The sequence below is a fragment of the Nanorana parkeri genome, unplaced genomic scaffold (genome assembly GCF_000935625.1).
Source record: "Nanorana parkeri isolate BGI_ZX_2015 unplaced genomic scaffold, ASM93562v1 scaffold262, whole genome shotgun sequence".
NCBI lineage: Eukaryota > Metazoa > Chordata > Amphibia > Anura > Dicroglossidae > Nanorana > Nanorana parkeri.
This window is the reverse complement of record NW_017306530.1, coordinates 942148-953323: the sequence shown is the minus strand read 5'-3', so window position 1 is coordinate 953323 and position 11176 is coordinate 942148.

Genomic DNA, 11176 nt, shown 5'->3' with positions numbered 1-11176 from the left:
TGTTAAACTTTTTTATATATAATTATCTCTTTTTGAGTGTAAAACCATTGCCACTTCAGTGTTCACGGCATTAAAAGAAAATATGGGAATTGCTGGCCTCCTTCTGCAAGGCTAGTTTCCTATGCTGCTCCATGTGTTTATATAATGTAGGAAACGCAAGCAAAATTCTAAACTGTATTGTGCTGCCACTTGCTGGCCAAACTTAAAATGGTGTCTGTTTCAAAAAAACAGAACATCTTGTATCTGTAAAATGTATAATTTGAGCCTGATTATATATTCCCAGTTGACTGTATATTTTATACATGCACAGATTGAATGTAAAACGTTCAGACTTTGCAGCTGGTCAGACAGTGATATGGATCAGTTGAATATTTATTTTGTTTCATAATCCATTTCAAAATGATGGCTCAAACAGTTTCAGTTCATTGTAACTTGATTTTATTTCCTTATCCTACTATTAGATTTTATGTAAATGTTAAAAATGTATATTTAACCACTGTGAGTACTGTAAGTGTGAAAGCCATATAGTCTCTATTTTTTAACTGCTTTAAATGTTTAAACTGCTGGTCCTGCACTGTATGTGATGACATTAGAGTGCCTGTGATCAACTGAGAGCTGAATAGAAGAAGCTTCAGGAACCAGTTGCATAGAGTGGCAGTAGCCTGCGGGAGCAAGGGATAAGGTAAGTAAGTATAGCTTTCCAAGCCAAAATTAGAAAATTATTTTTAAAAAAAGTTCTTGTCAGGCTTGCCTCCTGCTTACCTTCCTCCCACCAGATTGAGCAGCTGCTCAATCTCACCTTGTTTATGTACTCGGGTGGATGGTCCCTGCATGCACTGTGCACCTGTTCATCAGAAAACCAGAAACCCAAACCCATGAAATTTGAATTAGATGCTCCAGATGAGGTGTCAGTGGTATGCAGGTGGAACCTGTCTTATTTAAACCACATATCTAGGGTCTGGTGTTCTCTTTGATGTGTTTGGTGTCATGATGCCAAAATGAAAAGAGCTTTCTAAGGCAGTGGCATTATTATTAATATTATTATACAGGATTTATATAGCGCCAACAGTTTGCGCAGCGCTTTACAATGCAAGGAAGACATTACAATCACAATACAATTCAAGACAGGATGCATAACCAGAGTTATGGGCAATCGGGGCAGAAATTTTTTTTTGGGCCCCCCATTATATTACCCCCCCATCTACCCTGATAATTCCTGGTGGTAATGCCACTGACTCCAAGCTGTAGAGGGACTACAAATCCCAGCAATACATTATACAGCAATGCAGAATACCATCAGCTATAGAGGACTACAAATCCTAGCAATACATTTAACAGCAATGCAGAATAATACCATCAGCTAGAGAGGACTATAGATCCCAGCAATCCATTATACAGCAATGCAGAATAATATGAAGTTACACACTCTGCGTTGCTCACAAGGGCTGTGCGGCATCTTACGAGGCAGTGCTGGATCTGACCAGGGCTGTGCAGGGTCTCAGGAGACTTTGTGGGGTCTCACCAGGCTGTGCATGGTCTCACCAGGGCTATGTGCGGTCTTACCAGGGACGTGTGCGGGGTCCCACCAGGGCTGTCTGCTGGGTCTCACCGGGGCTGTCTGCTGGGTCTCACCAGGGCTGTCTGCTGGGTCTCACCAGGGCTGTCTGCAGGGTCTCACCAGGGCTGTCTGCAGGGTCTCACCAGGGCTGTGTGCGGTCTAACCAGGGGCTGGCCGTGGTCTCAGGAGGATGTTCGAGGTCTTGCCAGGGCTGTGTGCAGAGTCTCAGCAGGGCTGTGCACGGTCTTACCAAGGCAGGAGCGGACTGACCATACGGGCAGTCGGGCACTGCCCGAGGGCCCGTAGCCAGCTGTGTTAAAGTGGCGACAGCGTCACCGCTTTAACCACTTGCTGACCGGGGTGTTTATACCCCTTTCCTTATCTAGGCCAGTATTCAGCGCTGCGATACTTTGACTGACATTTATTCCATCATGCAACGCTGCACTGAAATACATTTTATACCATTTTCTGGGGACAGATGGAGCTTTCTTTTGGTGGTATTTAATCACCACTACGGGTTTTATTTTTTTACTATATAGGCCTCATTCACACACAACGCAAGCAAAATTGTATATTGTGTATATACGTGTCTATGCGCCTATATATGAGCGTATATGCGTGCACTATATGCAATCCCAGAATGCATCACTCGTAATGGAATTTTTAATGTGCTGTGCGCATATACGCGTATATGCGCGTAAATACGCTGCCCGGACGCATTTCTGTTCCATTCTGTTTTTGTGCATATATACGCTAGGCACATATAAGGCTCCATACGCGGCTGTGTGTATGGAGCCATTTATTTGCATAAGTTGCATATGGTACAATACGCACGTACGCACGTACGCGCGTATACGCACGTATATGCGCGGCAGTGTGAATGAGGCCATAATGACAAAAGTACCGAAAATTTTGAAAAAAACCCTGTTCTTCCTACGTTATGTTATAAAACATTTATTATTACCCAATTTTTTGGTAAAATATAAAAGACGGGGTCACGTCGGATAAATAGACACCAAACATGTCAAGCTTTATAATTGCGCGCACCCGCTAAATCGCAAAAAACTACCATACCCAAAATTTACCATAGACGATGCTTTAAAAGCTTTTACCGCTCATCAGTTTAGTGTTATCAGTGATAAATGGCCCTAAAATTATTGCTCTCACTGCGACGTTCGCGGCGATATGTAACATGTGCGGCGCAATGGATGTAATCAGCGTTTTCGCACGTAGGCGGACTCGACGCATGTTTGCGTGTGCATGTGGGGGTGGGGGACTTTCATTTTTTTATTTATTTTTGCTTTGATATGTGACTTTTAATTTTCTTTGTAACTTTTATTTTTTTTAAACTTTTTTTTTTTCACTTAACTTTATTGCTATTACATAGGGAGCTGCTGTGCTAGTCCCGGGCTCACACCGGGAACAGCGGAGCCCGGGATCGCCAGCAGCGGCGGAGGGCCGCACACCCGCATGCATATTACAAGCGATCGGGCGTCTCTACAGGCGCCTGAACGCTCGTATGTAAACAGCCATTGCTGGCTGTTTACATTGAAAGCCGATTTCCCATTCGTGCGCGCCGCCTAGCGGCGGGCACGAGCGGGGCGGATGGGGCGTTTAAAACCCCCACCCAAGTAGCCGCTGCCGTTTAATTACAAAGGCCGGACAGCAGGTGGTTAACACAGCTGCATCTCCTAGTCCAGTGATAGCAAGCCTGTGTGCCAGTTGCCGGGGCCCCAGGTGAGGATCTGAGGACCTGTCTCCACTTCAAATAACATTTTTAAAGATGGCCACCGCGAGTAGCGGCGGCCATCTTTAAACCCGGCAAGTGTCCAGATCCCATTTAATATGATGATGAACTGGCAATATTTTAAATGAAAATCATGCCTTGGTGGTCCAGTGGAGGATCAGTATGATGTGTATCTCTTGCTGATGCAGACCATACTGATTGCTCCCTCATGGTGCCTCTGCTCACAGGCAGGAGCGATTAGTATGGTCTGCATCAGGCAGAGATGCAGATCACTCTGATCCTCCACTGGACCAACAGGATAGTCTCCAAGTGCCCCATTGGACCCCAGGGAGGCAGCTCCCTCCCTGCAAAACAGGTAAGCAGGAGAGGTGGACATTTATTTAATTATTTGGTTTTATTGTTAATAGTTGTGTGAGTGTGTGTGTGTGTGTGTGTTTTATTGTGTGTAAATGTTTATGAGTATGTGTGATTTTTTTTTTTTTAATGAAGCTATGTGTGTGTTATTTAATGAGTGTGTGATATGTGTGTGATGTGTGTGTTTTATTACATGTGTGGTTTTTTTAACCACTTCCAGCGGGTTCAAGTAAATGTTATGCGTGTGTTTTAATGCGTGTATAAATATTTGAATATGTGCGTTTCCCTATTTTGCAGTGATGCGGAACATTTTCTAAACCCGAGCTCCCAAACTGCAACGCAGTACTAAAGTTATTTTCAGTGTTGGCACTTTGACATAAATTGATTTGATTTTGCGTCGCAGTTTGGGCACTCGGGTTCAAAAACATTTGCCATCACTATCCTAGTCTGACAGCGGCGAAGACAAGGGCCCAGAGGTAGCGGGGGAGGGGCTGTAGATACAGGGAGGGCGGACCTACCGCCCCTGTGGCTGCACCAGGGCTTGAGGCTGGGGGACCCACTGTGCTGTCAGTCCCCCCTGCACCAAGGCGGTGCACGGTCTCACCAGTCTCACGAGGGCCATTTGCAGGTCTCACCAGGGCTGTGTGGGCAGGTGTGGGTCTCACCAGGGCTGTACGTGGTCTCACCATGGCTGTGTGGATGGGTGCAGGCGGGTGTGGGCGGCGGGAGGAAGAAGGAGGAGATGTCCGTGCTTGCGCTATAAACAGCCCGTGAGGTCCCCAGCAAGGGCGGGACCTTATGGCAGCAGAATCCATTACAAAATTTAAAGTGCCGGTATCAGCATTTAATATTGCGGCATTTTCACAAGTATGAGTACTCGTGAAAATGCCCAGTATTGGCACCTATACTGGTATTGGTAGATCCCTGCCCCTCACATATCACTCAGGGAAATACAAGTCCCAGCACTGTCCCTGTGCATCCCCCAAATATCCCTAAGGAAACTTCAAGTCCCAGCATGCCCTCATTGTCCCTGGACACCCCCTTAATATCACTGAGGGAACTACAAGTCCCAGTATGCCTTAATTGTCCCGGTACACCCCCGAGGGTGTAAATGGACAATGAGGGCATGCTGGGACTGGTAGTTCCCTTGGTGATATTTGGTGGGTGTCCAGGGACAATGAGGGCATGCTGCGAATTATTGGGTGCTGGGTAATAGAATAGAGGTCGAACTTGAAAGTAACCATACCTGACACTGTCCTCCCGCCAGCTCTGGGCTTCTCAGACAGCAGACAGCATGACCAGAGGAAGTTCAGGGGAGGCTGCAAACACAAAACACACTGGGGGCAGTGGGGGACTATATGTCCATGCTGGGAACACCACAGCACAGATGGGTCTCTTTCTAATCAAGCAGATGCTCGCGGGGGTCCCAGCACTGCCGCATAATTTGCCTGATGCACTGCCTATGCTCAGCCATCCCGGCACACTCCTCACTGCTTGATCACAGATGCCCTCCCCCATATCTGCGCCCAGGGCAGCCACACATTTAGCCCCCCCTCCCCCAAGTTGTTATGCCACTGCTCTAATGCCTTTAGAGAGAAGGTTATTCAAAATGGTTACTTACCCTAGCCTCATTCCCCCATTTTTCCCCAAAGAAATGCATCAGCAGCTGTATGGTTTCTATCCAGTACTCGGTATGAGGAAATAAACTTGCTGGCATTTTGTCTTTTTACTCTGTTGTATTTGGAAAGAACTGTTTCCATGCACTGCCTGCAGGTGGCACTGTTTCATCTCTGAAGACTCGAAGAGTTTATCTGGACTTGAACATCATTACATCTATTTATATATTTTTAAATAAATGATTAAAAAGGCAAATTTTGCCTGTGTTTTTATTCAAGTACATCACCTTTATCTGTGGGCATTGTTTGAATGAAGATCTAATGTTTGCCTGTTTTAAAGGAGAAGTATTGGAAGAGTAAAATATACTTTTCCCAATACTTGGGACACTGCAGATGTCACATGCCGACTCTGTACTGAGAGCTGAGTGATCATGTAACTGCTGGTTGCTCAGCTCAAAGCTTCTCCCTGCAGAGAGTGGTGACTGTCCGTCATGGCTCCCCTCTGGGATTCCTCCTTCCTCTCTGCTCACTATTTCTCCAGCGCTCATTGGAGGGACAGACCCGAAATTTGGGATTTTCTTTCACTCACTTTAATTGATACCAGCCACCAGGACAAATAGAGAGGGTGAATCTCCCTAATGGAGACACAGACAATAAAAACCTGTCAGGTGTTCTAATCCCTTTCCACTCTAACCAAATTGGAAAAAGAAAAACTGCAACTGTCTTCAGGTGCGCTTTTAACCTGTTACCTTATTTAAAGCTATTTTTCATAATTAAGCTTTTCACTGCCACCACAGTAAGGGATACTGTGGAACAGAGCCTCTTCCAGCTGGCAAGGTCAGTATCCCTTATGGCAGCTGCATTCTCGCTTCTGCTATAATCTTATGGTTGCTTCACCGACCATGAACTTATAGCAGAAGATGTCCTCAGACTCAGCTGGGTAAAAGAATAGATGTCATCAGCCTCTGACAAGCTATTCTTTCAAAAAATAACTGCCCTCCCACCATTGCTCTGCTGCCACAGCTGCCCATACTTTCACCCCTTGACTTCTACCTTCATTGGACAGGAAAGTTTTATTATCACTGTCCAGTTATCAAGGATCCATAAAGCAGTAATTGTGAAGTAGAAGACTGATCTTACCTGGCCCCTGATAAGAGTGGACAAGGGGTCACAAGGGCATTGAATGGCATGAGTGCCCAGCTGGTCTGCTGGATACTGTTGATCCTGTTAGATGAGGGACTTTGGTCTAGTTAGTGATGTGTGAACTCCCACTACGAGGATGGCAGGCAGGAGGAAGGAAACTGGAACAGCAGGCAGGTGCACCGCAACAGGCAGATGACTGACAGAACTGATGAGAGGTGAGTAGTGGTGGTGCAGGAGCAAGAGACTGATGCACAGTTGGGTAATCCGGGTCAGTAATAGACAGATCAGGTACAGACAAGAGAGCAGGTGCTTGGTCAGAGTGCAGGCTGGAGTCAGTATCAGACAAGTAAATCAAGAAGAGAAGCCCCACTCCTCCACACTGACATCCATCTATTGAAGAAGCAGAGACCCAGTGGTGATGTCACTGGGTCTAAAATAAGGCATGTAATGAAAAGGAAACATTATGTTAATATTTCTTTAGCATGTTAGTAGGGGGGACCAGGCAAGAAAAACACTGCAAGGCTTCTGACTGTTAGCAGAATACAAAAGGTGTTTAATAAAAAAGAACTGGGGACAAGCCCCAACATTCGCAACACGTAGGTTGTGACAACAAAGAAACCAAAAAGAAACATACCCAGACACACAGACATACAAAACCATCACACAACCATTCCCGCCCCCCACCATTTAGCAGCAAACTACATAAGGCGCCACATAGCGCCAGAGGCATACACCCAGTAATATAAGGGACAATTAACGTGTTTAGGAGTCAATATCCCCAGCCAAGGACCCAATATCTTTGTAAATTTCTTGGGACAAGCCAGAGCTTCATAAATTAGTTTGTATGTAGGGATAATCTCATCCACTAAATTTCGAAACGGTACAATAGAAAGGAGTCTGGGCTGCTTCCATTGTATCAAAATAGCCTTACGGGCATAAAAGCATAACAATCGAAGTAAAGAATGTTCCATAGAATGGGCAACATATGGTTTCGCAATGCCCAACAACATCCTCAACAAGGTAAAAGGAAAGGAGAGATCCAATTTATATTGTATTAGGTTGTGGACCTGGGACCAATATCCCCAAATGCATGAACAATAAATGTGAAACAGGTCAGCAGGGTCAAATGTAGATCGCAATCAATGAGCCCCAAAGGCCCATACGTAGAAGCTTATGAGGAGTGAAATGCAGATCATGAATGCATTTCAATTGTGTACATTTATCGGCAGTACAGATAACATCCTTGAAACATGTTCAGGAGACCTCCTCCCTGCAGTCAGCCTCTAGGGTAGGTAAACAAATCTCCCATATCACTGTTAGCAGAATATGAGAAAAGCACCTTACATTTCAGGGAAAAGATTCTAACAAATCTTATCTGCTCTTAATTGATGCAATGACTAAAATATCATATACGCTTCAACATATTAGTGTAGTTGTATTCCAGCTTATTAAATAATACTTGGTAATCCTGTCCTGAAGATCCTTGTTCAAACACTTTTTGTTTTGGGGTGACAACTGTCTCCCAATTGTGTTCCTCCATTGTCACCATGTGCTTCTTAGGTTAGTACAGCAGGGAAGGGGGCCAGATTGGAAGGGGGCAATTCCATTTTCCCAAATTTTCCTGGGAAAGTGGAATTGCCCTTAAAGACCTCTCAGATAGTTTTGTGATGTCTCTGTCTTGTTAGGGAGATTTCCCTGCACTTCCTGTCTCAGAAGCACAGCAGGTACCAATAGGAAATCTCTCCAAGGGGAGGCGAAATTCACTTGTAGACAGTTTTCACTATAATGGGTTTATCTAATGGAAGACTTCCCCTCCCCTCCTGTTCCTTTAATGTTGACAATGGTCACCAGGAACAATGGTGAGGGTGAATCTCTGCAGCACAGCCACAGACAGCAATAAAAACCTTACAAGTGTTCTAACTTTTCCACATTCTATGACTTCATATACATGTTAAAGTGATATTAAACCCTAAATGTAAAATTATATATGATATATAGCAACTAGGGCTGCACCGATACAGATACTACTATCAGTGCCGATATTGGGCATTTTTACAAGTACTTGTACTAAGTGCTGATACTGGTGCGTACATTTTTTTTAATAGATTCAACCGCCTTGCGCTTCCTGGGGACCTCAGGCAGCCTGAGTGGGACCTCGCCGCACATCTCCTCCACCTCCCTCCCGCTACCCACAGAGACCGGCACAGTCCTGGAGAGCCCCACACCCGCCCGTACAGCCATGGAGAGCCCGACACCCGCCCGTACAGGCCTGGTAAGACCCGAACGCAGCCCTGGTGAGACCGCACAGCCCTAGTGAGACATGCACGCAGCCCTGGTGAGACTGCACAGCCCTGGTGAGACCCTGCATATCCTTCTGAGACCCTGCACAGCCCTGGTGAAACCATGCACTTCCTCCTGAGACCCTGCACAGCCCTAGCGAGACCCTGCACAGCCCTAGCGAGACCCTGCAAAGCCCTGGGGAGACCCCGCACATCCTCCTGAAACCACGCACAGACCTAGTGAGACCATGCACAGCCCTGGTCAGACCACATACAGTCCTGGTGAGACCCTGCACAGCCCTGGTCAGACCCCACACATGCTCCTGAGACCCTGCACAGCCCTGGTCAGACTCCGTACAGCCCTGGTGAGCAACACAGAAAAGCAAAGTGTTCAGGTCTGATGGCTACGCAGCTACACTTTATTTGATTTTACGCAAAGAGCTGACATCTCTCTTTTTTTTTTACAGATTGTTAATAAAAATTGATTTACATTTTCCTTTCTTAGATATAATGGCTGAGACAGACAACATCTTGTTTGAAAGGAAAAGATTTAACTATGTTTTGGTACTTCAGTACAACCTTGATCATTGGTAGACCTTATTCACAGTACACACTGCACATGTTTAACCCTGTTCTTGTACCCACAAAATACTCTGTAATTACACTGCCCCAAGCAATATTTTTAAGAAATATAAAAACATATTTAAATAAAATCCACCATCAGACTTTAAATCAATCCCTCTGCAGCATACACTCTAAAAATACATATATCCAATATATCCAAAATATGTAGATGAGGGAGCACTCACCAATTGTTCATCATTAGGTGCAGGCAGTGGAGGAAAGCTACCCTGCTCTCCCATATGTAGAAAATCCAACAACATGTTTTTCTGCAGCACCACTTGAATTTTTATTCAAACTACAAACATGTACAGTCCATACAACAGTTTCGGACCCCCAGGATCCTTTCTCAGGTAAAAACACCTCCCTTATTTTATATCCACAATAATAGACTGGAAATATCATTGTAAGTCATTACACAGCAGATTGAAATTTGTAATCACAAGCTTACAAAGCATTTCTCTACAAATACATTTTAAATATATGTCTCCCAACAAAGTGCCATAGAAATGTAGATCCCACTTCACATCGGTATATCCTGACAAACCCCCCTCCCCCACACACCTAACTAACACACCTTTGTAGTTACCGATTAACTATCGGAAACTACTAAAACAAATATAAATTGTAATCAACATTTAACCCCTCAGGCTGAATGGTTTCAAGATCAGAGATCCATTTCACCTGCTTATATTTCAAAATGAACTCTCTCTCTATATAAAATTAAATCCTCATTAGACCTAAGATTAGTGCAGGTATGTATACAGGTGAAACTCAAATAATTAGAATATCGTGCAAAAGTTCATTTATTTCACTAATGCAACTTAAAATGTGAAACTAATATATGAGATAGACTCATTACATGCAAAGCTTTGCCAAGAGAAAGATGAGAGACATGAGACCGAACAATGCAGAAGAGCTGAAGGCCGCTATTGAAGCATCCTGGTCTTCCATAACACCTCAGCAGTGCCACAGGCTGATAGCTTCCATGCCACGCCGCATTAAGGCAGTAATTGCTGCAAAAGGGGCCCAAACCAAGTACTAGTACATATGCATGCTTATACTTTTCAGAGGTCCGATATTGTTCTATGTACAATCCTTGTTTTATTGATTGCATGTAATATTCTAATTGAATATTCCATTGAATTCAATGCACCGCCACGCCCCCTCCCACCCCAGAATGTGGGGGGAAGATTCTTAGCGGTCACGGTGCGTTCCAGCAGCTACCGCTCTGGAACGCACACGCTTTCGGTGTGAACAAGCCCTTAATGTTAACACAATAATAATAAGTGCTCAATTAAATATACTGCAATCTTCTGCAATTTAATGTTAATACATATTTTTTGAAAAATACCCCAAATATAAACATAAATATAGCTAATTAAAATATATTAGTTATAAACACTAATAAAAGCTAATTATATATATTAATAGTTCTGTATTCATTTATTGTATTTTTTGTGATAATTTTTTTCCTGGTGACTCTCTCAGCATTTTTAATAAGCTAAATACTATAATGAAAGGATGTATCTGAGTGGGAAACAACCAAGGATAAAGCAGCAGTTTCTATGCAGACCAAAAGAGAGGGCAGCTTAACCATTCTTAGCTTTTGAATATATTATCAAAGTATAGATCTGCAAAGACTTTCTTTGAAGAAGAAAGACCCTTATCATGGAATATTAATGGGTTAATTAATATATGGAGAAGGTGGGATCAATCCTGGCTAAGTTTATTAAGCTAATGCAAAATAAATTCATTGTAGATACATGTAAATCTTTAATGGGGAACTATAATTTATTCTTGTATTATTGGATCCTATTAGAGCCTGGTTCAAAAAGAGTGAATTTTGAATGATACA